Source organism: Chrysochloris asiatica, unplaced genomic scaffold (assembly GCF_000296735.1).
Source record: "Chrysochloris asiatica unplaced genomic scaffold, ChrAsi1.0 scaffold00517, whole genome shotgun sequence".
Classification (NCBI taxonomy): domain Eukaryota; kingdom Metazoa; phylum Chordata; class Mammalia; order Afrosoricida; family Chrysochloridae; genus Chrysochloris; species Chrysochloris asiatica.
The window spans coordinates 445,932-460,558 of NW_006409035.1; the positions used below are offsets into that span (position 1 = coordinate 445,932).

Here is a 14,627-nt window from a genome sequence, read left to right on the forward strand (position 1 = left end):
CTTGGATCAACTATCAACACTCGTGGAAGCAGCAGTCAAGAGATCAGACGACATATTGCATTGGGCAAATCTGCTACACAGGAACTTTTTAAAGTACTGAAGAGCAGAGATGTCAGCTTGAGGACTAAGGTGCGCCTGACCCAAGCCATGGTATTTTCAATAACCTCATATGGATGCGAAAGCTGGAAAGTGAATAAGGAAGATTGTAGAAGAATTGATGCCTTTGAGTTGTGGTGTTCGAGGAGAATACTGAAAGTGCCATGGATTGCCAAAAGAACCAATAGATCTGTTTTGGACGAAGTACAGCCAGAGTGCTCCTAGGAGGCCAGGATGGCTAAGCTTCGTCTCTCATACTTTGGACACATTGTCCGGAGAGAACAGTCGCTGGAGAAGGATGTCATGCTAGTTAAGTTGAAGGGTCAGAGAAAAAGAGGAAGACCCCCAACGAGATAGATCAGGCAGGTGGCATCATTGATGGCGTCAAGTGTGGCAGCGGTAGTGAGGTTGGCCCAGGATCGGACATTTTTTCATTCTGCTGTACATGGGGTCACTATGAATACAGTCGCAAGGCTTTTCAACTTGCTGTGCTGTCCAACTATTCTCTCCAGCTTCTGCCCCTGCTTCTTCTTTCTGCTCTCTGCTGTCTGCCCTCTGCTCTCTGCTCTCTCTGCTGTCTGCCCTCTGCCTTCTTTCTGCCTCTTGCCTCTTTCTGCCTGTACTCTTGCTCTCTCTCTGCCACTTCTGCCTCCTGCCTCTACTCCTGCTCTCCGCTTTCCTCTGCTTTCTGCTCCTTCTCTCTTCTTCTTCCTTTCTCCTCCTGCTTCTGCTTCTACCCTTTTCTGCCACTCCCTTCTGCCAGCGCAGCTCAGCAAGTCTTTATTTTTTATACTTAAAATTACACAGTATATGCATTGACACTTTTATCATTTCATAAATTATTACACATTTAGTCACAACATTCTTGCACCTGGTCATTAGGCCACTTTAACAAGAATACTTTGTGATGTTCAGACTGATCTTCATCTCCTTTCCCAGTATGAGATAAAACTGTTTATTCTAAAAGATTATAAACTTTCTATCCTACATAATGTGTTATTATTAAGTCAAAACTATCCTTCACTTAAGTTCATTTTTGTCTACTTGTTTATGCAGGTGTCTATATGTAGGGGTTTGTGAATTCTAGCTAGTGACTGATTGTGGTGAGGCCTATGGGGGTAGGTCAGCTTGACTCTAATATGCTATCTGCTTTTGTGGCCTCACAAATGCAGTTACTTAGGTTTTCTAATGAAAGGGAGTAATTTACACAATTTCTCTTTGTATTCAATCCACCAAAGCTGAAAACAATTGCTGCTAAGCTAGTTTTTCCTAAGGTTTGTAGAACTCATAGTTCTCTATAGAGAGGATAGAAAGCAACTTCTGAGAGCTATCTGTTTTGCAAGACCACTCCACTATTTACCGGAACTGTGTCAAGTGGCAAATTGAAGCTGTCCTCTACACTCATCGGCTCCCAGCAGTTTCCATCTGGTCTAGATGGGTCAAGGGAGTCCTGAAGGGACACTATGGGTTAATGTGTTGGACTGCAAGGTCACTTTGGACCACAAGGTCAGTGGTTCAAGCTTACCAGCTGTTCCTCTGGAACCCAATATGTGAGACCTAAAGAAAAGACTCCATTTTGTATTTTGGCCAGAGCACGTCTCTCTGTTTCACGAATGCACCAGGTCAGCTCTTGCTGCATGAGAGCAGCCCTCCTCCCTTAGCAAACAGTAAAGAATAGATAAACATTGCCAACAACTCAAGGCCAGTTGATATATGTTTTCCTTTACCCTAACCTAGCAGCTCAAGCTACTAATAGTAACCAATCAGATTGTAACACCCCATACCCTGCAAAATGTAAACCAATCCTAGAGTAGCTAACCTGAAGACCCCTGAACCTGCTTGTAGCCCCTATAAAAACTCCACTGACTAAGTGTTCGGGGCCTTTTTCCTGAGTCTGCTGTGTCGGATATGGATGAGGCCCGAACTTGAGCTTGAATAAACAACCCTTGTGTGCTTGCATCGGCATCAGCTCCTTGGTGGTCTTTGGGGACCCCGAAATCTGGGCACTTCATATGCAGGGTAGTTATGGGTCAGAAATGATTCCAAGGCACTTAACAATAACAACAAAAGATGGGTCTGGTGAGAGGAAATTGGGATAAGATTCTTATGATTCAATAGTGAGTAACTGTTATCATGACTAATTGAGACTGTCACAATTGTAAAGGTAGCTTTGTAACAAAAATGGGGGAGTAGTCAATCTTACATTCCAGGAACAGAGAACCCTTAGAACCCTCAAGGGAGAAGAGCACAAGTGGAATGCTGGACCCTATCTAGAGAAACAGTAACACCAGAGATGGAGGCAGAGGTGGGGACTTGGAGGGAGGGAGCAGCTGAGAACTCTAGATTCATGGGAAGAGAGGGACTGAGAGCTGGCGGCCAGGAGTCAGGCTTGCAGAATGTGACCTTTAATTGTTTAAATGATTATATATTACTGAGTGTTTTTGTGTACATCAGACACACACGCACACACAAACCCAGAGGGAATAGAAGCAAATACTGTTGAATGATGTTGCACAGAAGAGATTATAATCATTGACATGAAACAAAATATGATAGGATGAGTGTAAAACCTATGTTTTCCCATGTAAACTATAACTCAATAAATTCACAACACAAACTTTAAAAAATAATAAATTATGAGCAAACTCTGCTATTACAATGGAAGCAGAAAACAGTTTCAAGGTACTTTCAAAGAGGTATATTCATCCTGTTATAATTAAAGAATTAACAAGTTTATTGGACATGATGATGGGAGGAGGCAGGAGCAGAGGCAGCAATGGGCAATCTTCTGACCACAGGGCATCTCTCAGGGGCTAGGGAACCCAATGGGGGAGCAACAAATTGGGAGTGGGGTGCCACGGAGTGGGAGACATTGGTCAACATCTGGGAGCTCAAGTTCTACTTCCTAGAGGCACTGAGGGCCTTTCATCTTAGTCAGTTCAGGGACTTCAGGGAGATCCTGGACATCCTGCAGGCTTTGCTTGTCATCACTTGGGGAAGAAGCCAGCTGCTGAGGGTTGTACAGTGTCTATACCACATTGAAAAGGGGAAATTTTAGACTGTTCCTTTGATATGGAGGGTGAGTTCACACCCCTGGAATCAGCTATCAGTGTGCTGGAGATGATTAAAATGGAATTTACTCTCACAGACAATGATCCAGTCCAATAGAAAATTAGTCCAAGGAGGCTATACAGATCTATCTAATTTTTTTCTTTTGACAGAAATTAGAGGTCTTTGAAGATACAAATGCTTTTTCTGCTTGGGGTGGAGGATAAACAGGGGCATTTCAAGCATCCCCAACCTCACTTCCTGGAACCCCAATTGCATACACCAGACACTGAGAGATACCTGGAGTTTCTGGGACACTTTCCTAGGATCCTTGAGATCAACTATTTACATAATAAAACCTTACATGACCTTTGGACTACATTGAAGTATGCACCTGCAGTGCTGAAACAATGAGGGGCAAAACTGCTGGTGCATTAGTACAGTCAGAGTGATGGCCACTTGAAGTAGTTGCGATTGTAGTTTTCATTGTCAATTTTAGTTTTTAAAATGCCAGTTTCTTTGATGAAGCTGTGAAAATTACTACTTTTACAAAATCTAGATGCTTGAATAAACACTTCCTTTGCATTTTATGTGATGAAATAAAAAGCATGCAAAAGCTTTTGTAGTTCATTACAAAACATGATTATCTAGAGGAAAAGCACTTGTGTAACTGAGGTTTAAGTTCAACAAGCTGTTTGTTACTTGGTGTTTTTTTGTTTTGTTTTTTAATGGAGCACCCTTTGTACTTGAAAGAACCAATGCCAAACTATGATTATAAAGACTTGGGGTTTCGGAAATCATTTTCTTAAAAATGAACAAAGTAAACCTAACCCCTTCAAGGAAAATATCAGCAGTTTTTGTTGCCAGTGATAAAATTCAAAATTTTAATGAAAATGAAAATTTTAGAAAACTTGTATTTATGAGCTTGAGAGCATCTCAATACTTTACAGACTTTTCTGATGAGATTGGTAGTGATATTAACAAATGTGATTTTAAAGCTCTTCTTAATGGATGTGTCAACATTTGGAAGATCAGTATAATTCAGTCAGTCAACCAATTTTTTCCATATGATCACTATGCACTGTTACAAAATGTATCAGTAAGTGTAAGATAGACTAAGGGATTGAAATGTGACAGAGCATGAAAAGTATACTTAGCAACACTTGGTGTAGAATCAAAGAAGAAAACTCACAATTTTTGGAAACAACTATCTTCATATTTGTGTGGACCAGATTTTTCATACTCTGTAATCAAAACAATGTATTACAGCAGAAAGAATGCAGAAGTGAATAGGAAAATCCAGCTACCTTCTATGAAAGCAGATGTTAAAGAAAACTATAAAACAATGTCATGCTTCTCAGTAAACTTGTCTTAGAAAAGTTATTTTTCATAAAAATATGATTTATGTTAACATGTAGTAAGCTATTTTTTAATGAGTTAATAAATAATTTTACAGTTTCTTAAAAAAAAAAAATGACAAAGAAGAAAGTTTAGCACCTCTATTGTGGACCAGCAGTTAAAGAGCTAGGCTGATAACCAAAAGGTCAGTAGTTTGAATCCACTATCCAGTTCATGGAAGAATGATGTAGCTCACCAATATAAAAGAATTATAGTCTTGGAAAGCCTATCGGGTTTCTATGTGTTGCAATCAATTCAACAATATTGGGATTTTGGAATGACTATACATCTTATCACTGTATAGTCAGAGTGTGCTGGCACACAATATCCATTCTTCCTTGCTTTATTGTTTTGTTTTATTTTCTTGTACTATAGAGAATGATAATTTGAAAACTGTATTTCCTGGGAACAGTAAAACCAAGAACTTCATATGTAATTCCTGGGATGTTAATCAGATGTACAGGAGAGAATCAGCAGGCAAAAGTGAATCAGGTACATTGTTTTAGTGAATTATATGGTGAGGAATTCCTGAGGAGCATCAAGTTATTTGGAATAAATAAAGGAAAATGTTCAGGTCAGTAGTTTAATGTCACTGCCCTAAGCTAAACAAGGACATGTCTAGCAAACACAGTGATTCTTTAACCAACAATTTTTTTTTTTTAATTCCCTTCTATCTGTTCTATCTGGATTGTAGAAATTTTGCCATATTTGTAGAATCAATAATTTCACTGAAGTTTTCTTGAGTCCACACTTTTTTGGTAAAAAGGTATCAACATTCTTAGCTGGTTTGGTTTTCATTGGTACTTGGGATTCATTCCCAAATATTTGAAGGACATACCAGGAGTTTATTTCAGAATTCGATAAATACATGCTTACAAAGCTTCCATTCAAAATAATCAACATGGATTCTTTTAAAGGAAATAACCCATAGAGGTCAAATATTAAAAGTCGGAACTGATCACAAGAAAGATGCTCTAAAATAGGAATCAGGAAATGAATGTTTCAAATTTTTGAGGACAGTAACGATGTTCTTTCAACAAGATCATTATATACTGGTACCATGACTTACAGTAGAACATCTGACTTAAATTAAACCATCTGTAGTCACCCTGATGAAATTGTCTATTGATGGGAAGACTTTGGTTTAAACAAACAAACAAAAATTTCAAAAAATATACAAGATCCAATTTCTTATACCATATATAAAAAAAGGAGACAGAATTCTGGAATAATGGAGGGATATGAGATGATGAATGTATAATCTATGCCTTTGTGGTTTTGAGCTCTGTTTCTCAAGATTAACCCTTTTGTCTTGAGAAATATTATGAAAAGAATGATTTTTAGTTGAAAAGTTTTATTAGAGCCCGTATTATGTCCTTATTTCTAAGTCTGTAGATAAAAGGGTTCAGCATGGGTGTGACCACAGTGTACATCACTGAGGCTATTGCAGGGGCCCTTGAGTTTGGGAAAGCAGCAAAACTAAGATAAACTCCAAGAGATGTACCATAGAACAAGGAAATGACTGGGAGGTGAGACCCACAAATGGAAAAGGCTTTATACTTGCTTCCAGCTGATTAAAATTTTCATAATGGAAGACACAATTTTAGTGTAAGAGAAGAGGATCCCAGTGAGTGGAATAACACCCAGAAATTCAGTTGCAAGATACATCACTAAGGGGCTACAATGTGCCCAGTGAAGGAGGCTTCCTGCAGAGCCTCTGCATTACATAAGGCTATAGGTGGAATCCTGAACCACATCCAGAATCTTCAGAGATGAGAAATTTCAACTTGAAAGTATGAGCAGACCAGCCTTGAGTGGCTAGAAGAACAGACGATTCTTCTTGAAAGAAAGATCTACAGGAAAAATACAAAACAATATAGGCAGACTGACTGTTACTACAAGAACATGCAAGTTGTTTGCCCAGGAGACATCAAGGCAAGTGGTCAGGTCCCCTCAGTGCAACCCCCTTCCAAGACTAAGACTCAATGGGAATACACACTCTGATTGGTTACCATGCTCGTCACTGATAAGGGGAAGTGAGGGAAAAACAGCAATGAAGCTACAAGCTAAGCCCTACAATGTTCAATAGACTCCTGTGAATCTGGGTGGATACCTGGTTGGCCAGCTATGTGGCAAGACTTGGGGACTCTTGGGCCTGGAGTGAGTGACATAGCCACAGAGGACTAGAGTGCAGAGTGAAGCATCCAGCTGATAACAAGAGAGGGCATATGCACAAGAATACCCACACTTGCAGATAAATACCCACTTGACCTGGCTTCAATGACCAGATGATCAGAGTTCAACTAGAAGAAGAAAGAAGAGGAAAAAAAGAGTAATTTGATACAGTTTGATGAACTTGACCCACACCTATAGATGCAGTAGCTCAAAAGAGGGAACAAATTTTTACAGCAAGGACCATTACCACCCCCTCCATACACAGTGTGGATAGGAATGGGCAACTTGGACACGGGCCACCCAAAATGGGGGGGTGGGTGCTACAAAGGCAAGAAGTGATTGGATTACAAGCTTTCAAGAGGAAACCTAGATCCAGAGGGTGTGGAGGAAGGTAGAATTTCCACTGAGTAGTATCCAATCTGTCTAGGCGGGGTTAATGAAATGAAATGTGGATGGGTCTCTTGTGATACAATAATGAATAATTATTATCAGGACTGGTTGTGAGGGTTGGAAATGTAAAGGTAGCTGTTTTGTAGCAAGGAGGGGAATGATTAACTTTTCTAGGAGCAGTGGTTCCTGGGACCATCAAGGGAGAAGAGCAGAGAGCAGCAGTGATGCCTGAGATGGAGGCGGAGACAATGACGTGGAGAGATGGAGCATTTGGGGACTTTAGACCCAGAGAGGGAGAGGGGTTGTGTGCTGATGACCAGGGGGCTTGCAGGGAAACACTTTGGTTGGTTGATGATGCCTAGAGGGGATTGTAACCATGGCAATGAAATGATATATGATAGGATGGATGTAAAACTAATGTTCTCCCATGTAAACTATCACATAATTCACAATAAAACATTAAAAAAAGAAAAGATACATCACTAAATCATTGAGGAAAGTGTCAGAACAGGGAAGTTGGAGTACTTGATTAAGTTCACAGATGAAATGGAAGACTTCCAGTTTGGAACAAAAACATAGGTTGCAAAAACATTAAGCTTTGTAATAAAGCATTTAGAGTACTCAATAACCAGGATTTCAGAAGCATAAGGCCACAGAACTTGAGGTTCATGATGACCAAGAAGTGCAGTGGGTGACATATGGCCACAAACCGGTCATAGGGCATCACTGTCAAAAGGAAATTTTCTAGGTATCCAAAAATCATAAAAAAGTTACTTTGTGTGATGCAATCTTCATAGGTAATGACTTTATTCTCGATATAAATGATCAGCAGCATTTTTGGTACAGTGGTTGTGGTGAAGCAAATGTTTGCAAAAGAGAGGTTGGAGAGGAAGAAATACATGGGGGTGTGAAGGTGGGAGTTTGTGATGATGGCCATGATGATGAGCTGGTTCCCAATGCAGATGACCAGGTACATGGAGAGGAACAGTCCAAAGAGGAGGGGCTGCAGCTTCGCTTCTTCTGAGAGCCCCAAAAGGATGAATTCTGAAATATGTGTTTGGTTTCCTAGTTCTGTGTAGCTATGAAACTCCCGGAAAAGAGAAGATAGGCAAACAGCCAGAAAAATTACAACTAAACATATATGCTTCTGTGAATATTTTTGTTGTTGTTGTTTTGTGAATTATTTGGATTTACTTGGGAGAATATCAATTTTCCATTCATCCTATCATATAACCAAAGGATACACTCTACAGGTCCACCTTCCCAGCCATCAGAGCACAGCCCCTCTCCCTCCTTGAGTCCAGTGTCCCCAGCTGCTCCATCTGTTCACGTCATAATCTCTGTCTTCATCCCTGGTGTCAATGCCTCTCTGGGTAGGGTCCCGCTCTCCACTCTTCTCACATGATCATCCCAGGGCCTCCTCTACTGGGCTGCAAAATCAATCACTCCCCTCCTTTTGTCAAAAAAAAAAAAAAATCTGCCTCCACATTTCCAATCCTCACAATCAGTCCGAATGGCAATTAAACACTATTGTACCACAAGAGTCTTATCCCCATTTCCTTTCGTCAGCCCGGTCACAACAGATTGGAAATCATTCAAGGGAGGTTCTACCTACCCTTACCCCATCTGGAACTACAAGCTCTCTCTCGAAAGCTTATAAGCCAGTCACTTCTTGCCTTTCTTGCCCCCTCCCCCCATTTTGGGTAGCCAATGTCTAAATTGCCCAATCCTATCAACGCTATGTAGGAAGTGGGTGGGAGTGATCCTTGCTGTAAAGATTTGTTCCGTTTTTTGAGCTACTACATCCATATGTGTAGGTAAAGTTCATCAAATTGTAGTGGTTCCTCTTTTTTTTTTTTTTTTTTTTTGTCTTCCCTCTTCTTCTTCTCGTCAAGTTCTGATCATCCAATCATCGAAGCCAGGTCAAGTGGGTATTATCTACAAGTATGGGTGCTCTTGTGCATCTCCCCTCAATTCATATAGGATGGATGCTGCACTCTCTGTTCCAGTCCTCTGTGGCCACATCGCTGTCCCTGGGCCCAGGAGTCCCCATGTCATGCCGTAAATGCTGGCCATCCAGGTCTCTGCCTGGGTTCACAGGAGTCTATTGAATGTGGTCAGACTTAGATCTCAACTTCATTGCTGTTTTTTCCCCATCTTCCCCTTGATAGTGACCAACGTGGTCACTAGCCAGACCACATGCCTGCTTATGTATTCCCCTTGAGTCTTAGTCTTGGAAGGGAGTTTGCTATGAGGGGACCCGACTACTTGCCTTGATGGCCCCTGTGTTAACAGCTTACTTGTTCTTGTAGTAATCAATCATAGTGCCATTATTGTTTCTGATTTTTCCTGCTGGTCTTTCTTCATGAAGTATCATCTGTTCTTCTAGCCACTCCAGACTGGTCTACTCATCCTTTCCAGTGGAAATTTCACACCTCAGACAATTCTGGTTTCCACCTGTGGTCTTATGCAATGCAAAAGCTCCACAGGAGGTCTCTTTCACTGGGAAATTTCTAGCCCCCTTTAAGGTATTCCTGTCAGTTATAGGTTGAAGATGGACTTATAAGCTTTCTATTGTGATGTTTCTGGCTATTCCTTTCCTCCCACCCACCCTCAAGTGTCTATTCACAATGGTAGGAAAGGGAAACCTAGATTCAAAAGACAGCCAAGCATCTTCTTACCCTTTCAAACCATGCCTCTATCCCTGTATCCTGAAGTCTGTTGTTCTAAGGTTGTGCATACATCAACATTTACCTCTGTCCCACTTAGCCCATGTGAACCTGCCTAACTGTTCTCCCATCAGCCTTGTTATTCCATTCCCCTTCTTGTGTGTTGTCCGCCCCACCCCACCCCAACACACACAGCACCCAAGCTTTCCTGTGACTATTCCCTACCCTGTGATCTATCTTCCTCTCCCTCCCCTCCTCTCTTTCCATGCATCCTGGTGATACGCAATTATATATATAGTTCTGGGTTTTTTCCCCCCTTTTGGGTGGATTCTTTTTCTTAGTCTTTTACAATAATGGTCCTATGCAGTATTTCTCCTTTTGTGATTAACTAATTTCACTCAGCATAATGTCATCAAGGTTCATCCATTTTATGTGGTGGCTTGCAACTTCCTTGTTGTTCTTCAAGATTTTAGCATAGGATTCCATTGTGTGTATGTACCACAGTTTGTTTATCCATTCTTCAATTGATGGGCATTTAGGCTGTCTCCATCTTTTTTGCTATTGTAAATAGTGTTGCTATGAACATTGGTGTCCATATATCTACTTGTGTTATGGCTCATATTTCTTGTGAATAAATACCAAGAGGAATTGCTGGGACATTAGGTATTTCTATTTCCAACCTTCTGTTGTTGTTGTTATGTGCCGTGGAGTCGGTTCCGACTCATAGTGACCCTGTACAGGGTTTCTGAGTCTGTAAATCTTTACGGGAGCAGAAAGCCTCATCTTTCTCTTTTCTGAGGAAATGCCATATTGCTTTCCAGAGTGGTTGGACAATTTTGCAATCCCTCGAACAATGTAGGAGGGTCCCAGTCTATCTGCATCCTCACCAGCATTTATTGTCCTCTACTTTTTTCATCTGTGCTGTTATTCCTGGTGTGAGATGATATCTCATTGTTGTTTTGATTTGCATCTCTCTGATGGTTAGTGATCGCGAACATTTCTTCATATATTTGATGGCTGCCCGGAACTCCTCCTTGGTGAAGTGTCTGTTTATGTCTTGTGTATTATAGAGACCCTTTCATTAAGTCCTAAACAGGATGAAGATAAAACAAATCATTTGGATAAAGGAAACCATCAGCACTAGGAATTAATATGGTCCCTCATCCGGATCATTTTCTTTGTCCTGTTTAAGACTTAAAAATGGTCCCCAATTATGTAAAGGGAACAAAATAACAAAGGTGAAATTTTCTTTTCGTTTTTTTCACTTTACCAATCAACACAAAATCACCAGTAAAGCACACTAGGAAAAAAGAAAGAAAGAAAGAAAGAAAGAAAGAAAGAAAGAAAGAAAGAAAGAAAGAAAGAAAGAAAGAAAACAAATAGGAATTCATACTTAGAAAACATTTCACTGTAATAGCAATATTTCCTTTGAAAATACTCTCCTAAACATTGATTATTCTCCCTCCTCAAACAATGTATGTCACAATTGCTAAATCTTGAAGCCTATTGCAGATATTATCAAGCTTATCTAAACAAAGCCAATTCAAATGGATTGTTCTGTTATTATGACCAATCAACAATCAATGAATTAATTAAATAAAAAGTTTTAAAAAAAATTAAAAGAAGTTAAAAAAAAGAGTTTAAGAAAGTTAAAAAATAGTTTAAAATTTTGAAAGAAATAACTAACTTTTGTCGACAATGAACTCAGATGTCTAATCAACTATTTTAGAAGGTTTTCATAAAACTAACAATTGACAATAACTAATATGTTTTGACTGCTCATTATGAGCCAGAAACTGTGTATTAATTATAAATATTCTGTAATTTTATCCCCTATAACTCTATTAACACATTAACAACCTGCAATATGCAGATGATACAACCTTTCTTGCTGAAAGTGAAGAGGACATTTACTGATGAAGATCAAAGAGCACAGCCTTCAGTATGGATTACATCTCAATATAAAGAAAACAAAAATCCTCAACACTGGACCAATAAACAACATTCTTATCAATGGAAAAAAGATTGAAGTTGTCAAGGACTTCATTCTTCTTGGATCAACTATCAACACTCATGGAAGAAGCAGTCAAGAAATCAGACGACTGCACAAGACCTTTTTAAAGTGTTGAAGAGCAAGGATGTCAGTTTGAGGACTAAGGTGTGCCTGACCAAACCATGGTATTTTTGATAACCTCCCATGCATGTGAAAGCTGGACAATGAGTAAGGAAGACTGTAGAAGAATTGATGCTTTTGAGTTCAGGTGTTGGAGAAAGTCCCATGGGCTACCAAAAGAACCAATAGATCCATTTTGGAAGAAGTGCAGCCAGAGTGCTCCCTGGAGGCCAAGATGGCCAAACTTTGTCTCTCATACTTCGTTCATATTGTCAGGACCAGTCATTGGAGAAGGATATCATGTTTTATAAGGTGGAGGGTCAGAGAAAAAGAGGAAGATCTCCATCGAGATGGATTGGCCATGTAGATGCATTAATGGACTTAAGCGTGGCAATGGTAGTGAGGTTGGACCATGATTAGACAGTGTTGTGTTCTGCTGTGCATAAGGTCGCTGTGGGTCGGTACCAACTCGATGGCACCTAACAACACAAACAACAATCGCCATATGTATAGGTCAAATTCATCAAATTGTAGCAATTTACCCTTGTTTCCTTTATAAATTTTTTATTTTAGATTTTGTGTCCATGTGACTAGGCTGGGATTCTTCTTGGTGGATTTGCAATTGAGAAATTGTTATCCTCCATGATGCTATTTAAAATAATGTGGTCACATTTTTTATGACACCTTCTATGATTAGGCAATCAGTTGAAGGAAAGTTTCGTTGGAGATGTGGCCTGTTTCCAATATGTTGGACAGTTGGGGTAAGCTTGCTGCTTTCTGTTGGATCTGGATCCTGCATCAGGATTTTAATTCTGATTTGAACTAGTGACCTGCTCTTTTACCTGCGGATCCTGGAGTTGTAAGCAGTCTGCCATCTAGTTAGTAACTGGACTTGAATCCTCAAGGTCAATCATCATCAGTTGTCTCTGTCCAAACAAGCTTGTGTTTCTTCTTATCAAGGGAGTTTTGTGATCTAGCATTCCAGATTAGCTGGATTCAATTTTGTCTGCTTTGGTAGAATGATAAAACATAATTTCAGGAATGAGTATTTTGCCCAGCTTTTACATCTTCCCACACCCTGTTCTTTCTCACTATTATGTCCCCATACTTTAGATCTTGCTTTAAATGTTCATATTGAAAAAAAGTTTCCTTCTCCTTTCCTAATTATCATCAATCACATTGGATCCTTCTGTCATGTGCATGCACAGCTTTCTGCATTTAAATTCATAGTGTAAATAACTACCAAATGGACACATTCCCTTTATGCAAACACCTAACATGTCGGAGTATGTGACACTGTCTGAATGATCAATTCATCATTCAAACTATGATTTCATCATGAATATATTAAGATATTTACCACCACCACCTGGTATCGAGCTGATTCAGACTCATAGTTATCATGTATAGTATTTCTGAAGTTATAAATTTTTACAACAGCAGAAAACCTCATCTTTCTCCCTCTGAATGACTGGGAACTTGGATTGCCAATCTTGTGGTTAACAGTTCTATTCTCGTCCTAAAACACCACCAGGGGTCCTTATATTGACATGTCATATAAAATATATTTTTATGGACATACTATGCTAGATGACATGTTTTATATGATACTATGAAATAAAGTTTGATCAATAAATGTAAATCATTATTATAGCAGAACTTGTTCCTTTCTAGACAGAAACCTAAACTTGTAACATCCAATTTCTTTATCTATTATGATGTGAATATGTGTAGATACTAGCTGAAGTGTTCTATATTCTTCTCTCCTGGTATCCTACTTTAAGGGATGATTTTCCTTTTTTAGTCAGGGTGTAATGTCAATTTTTAAAAAATGAAAGGCATGGTAAAAGGGCAGCATTAAGCATGTGTGGGGATGTATGTGGTAAGAAGTATTTTCTTAAAATCCCGGTACCTCAATGAATGACGTCCAGCTATGTTCTTTAGTACTTTGGAGAAAGAAATACATCTCTAGAACAATAATTATGTGATTATGGGTTACCCATCATGCTGGAGACACACAAAAAGAGAGGTGACCATCTCCTGGGAAGGAGTCCAATGGGATAAGAGATGTACATGGTGCTTCAAGTTGTCTCCCAAGGGTCAAAATTGGCACAAGTTTGCTTTTTATTTCTCTTTATAAAGTCAGATAAATGCATTTTCCAGAGAGTATAAGACCAAAGAATACTCCATTAATGAGGCACATGGGAATCCATTCACTAAGGACACAGACTTGTAAATAATTCCTGTACATTGGCTCAAAGCTAGTTGACCGATTTCAGTTGATGAGAAACAAAATTGTGTCTTCCAGCAGCCTCATGAGTGGCTTCATCTCCCTGTCCTTCTTGGTGCACAGCTTCTAACTTCAGCAGTGATACAAGAAAGAAACAGCATTGGTGAAGTCAGACTCTTCCTTGATAATATCTGGATGAGTAGCAGCATCATCACAGGTATTGGAAAATGCGGTATGAGTGAGGGAGTTCTTTTGTTGATGGTAACTACAGGGTATCAACAGTCTAGTTAAAATCTCTGATTTTGGAGAGTGATTCTTAATATACTAAAATGTCTTCTTTCTTGAATCTGACTTCTCTTGTTTAAATCTTATTCACAGGGCCACCCTCTGTCAACATTATTTCTCATTGTTTCACTGCATCTCCTCCCCCCATACTCCCAAATTGCTGGGAGTATCTGCATATCCTTATTCAACTATTTGTTTATTTTGTAATGCAAGAAACATTTAT

The 14,627-nt window shown here is 39.5% G+C and overlaps 1 pseudogene; it reads right to left on the minus strand.

Annotated features, from left to right (window-relative positions):
• Window positions 1-1,535: 1,535 nt before the first annotated feature.
• LOC102828650 lies at window positions 1,536-12,764 on the minus strand (annotated as a pseudogene).
• Window positions 12,765-14,627: the final 1,863 nt, after the last annotated feature.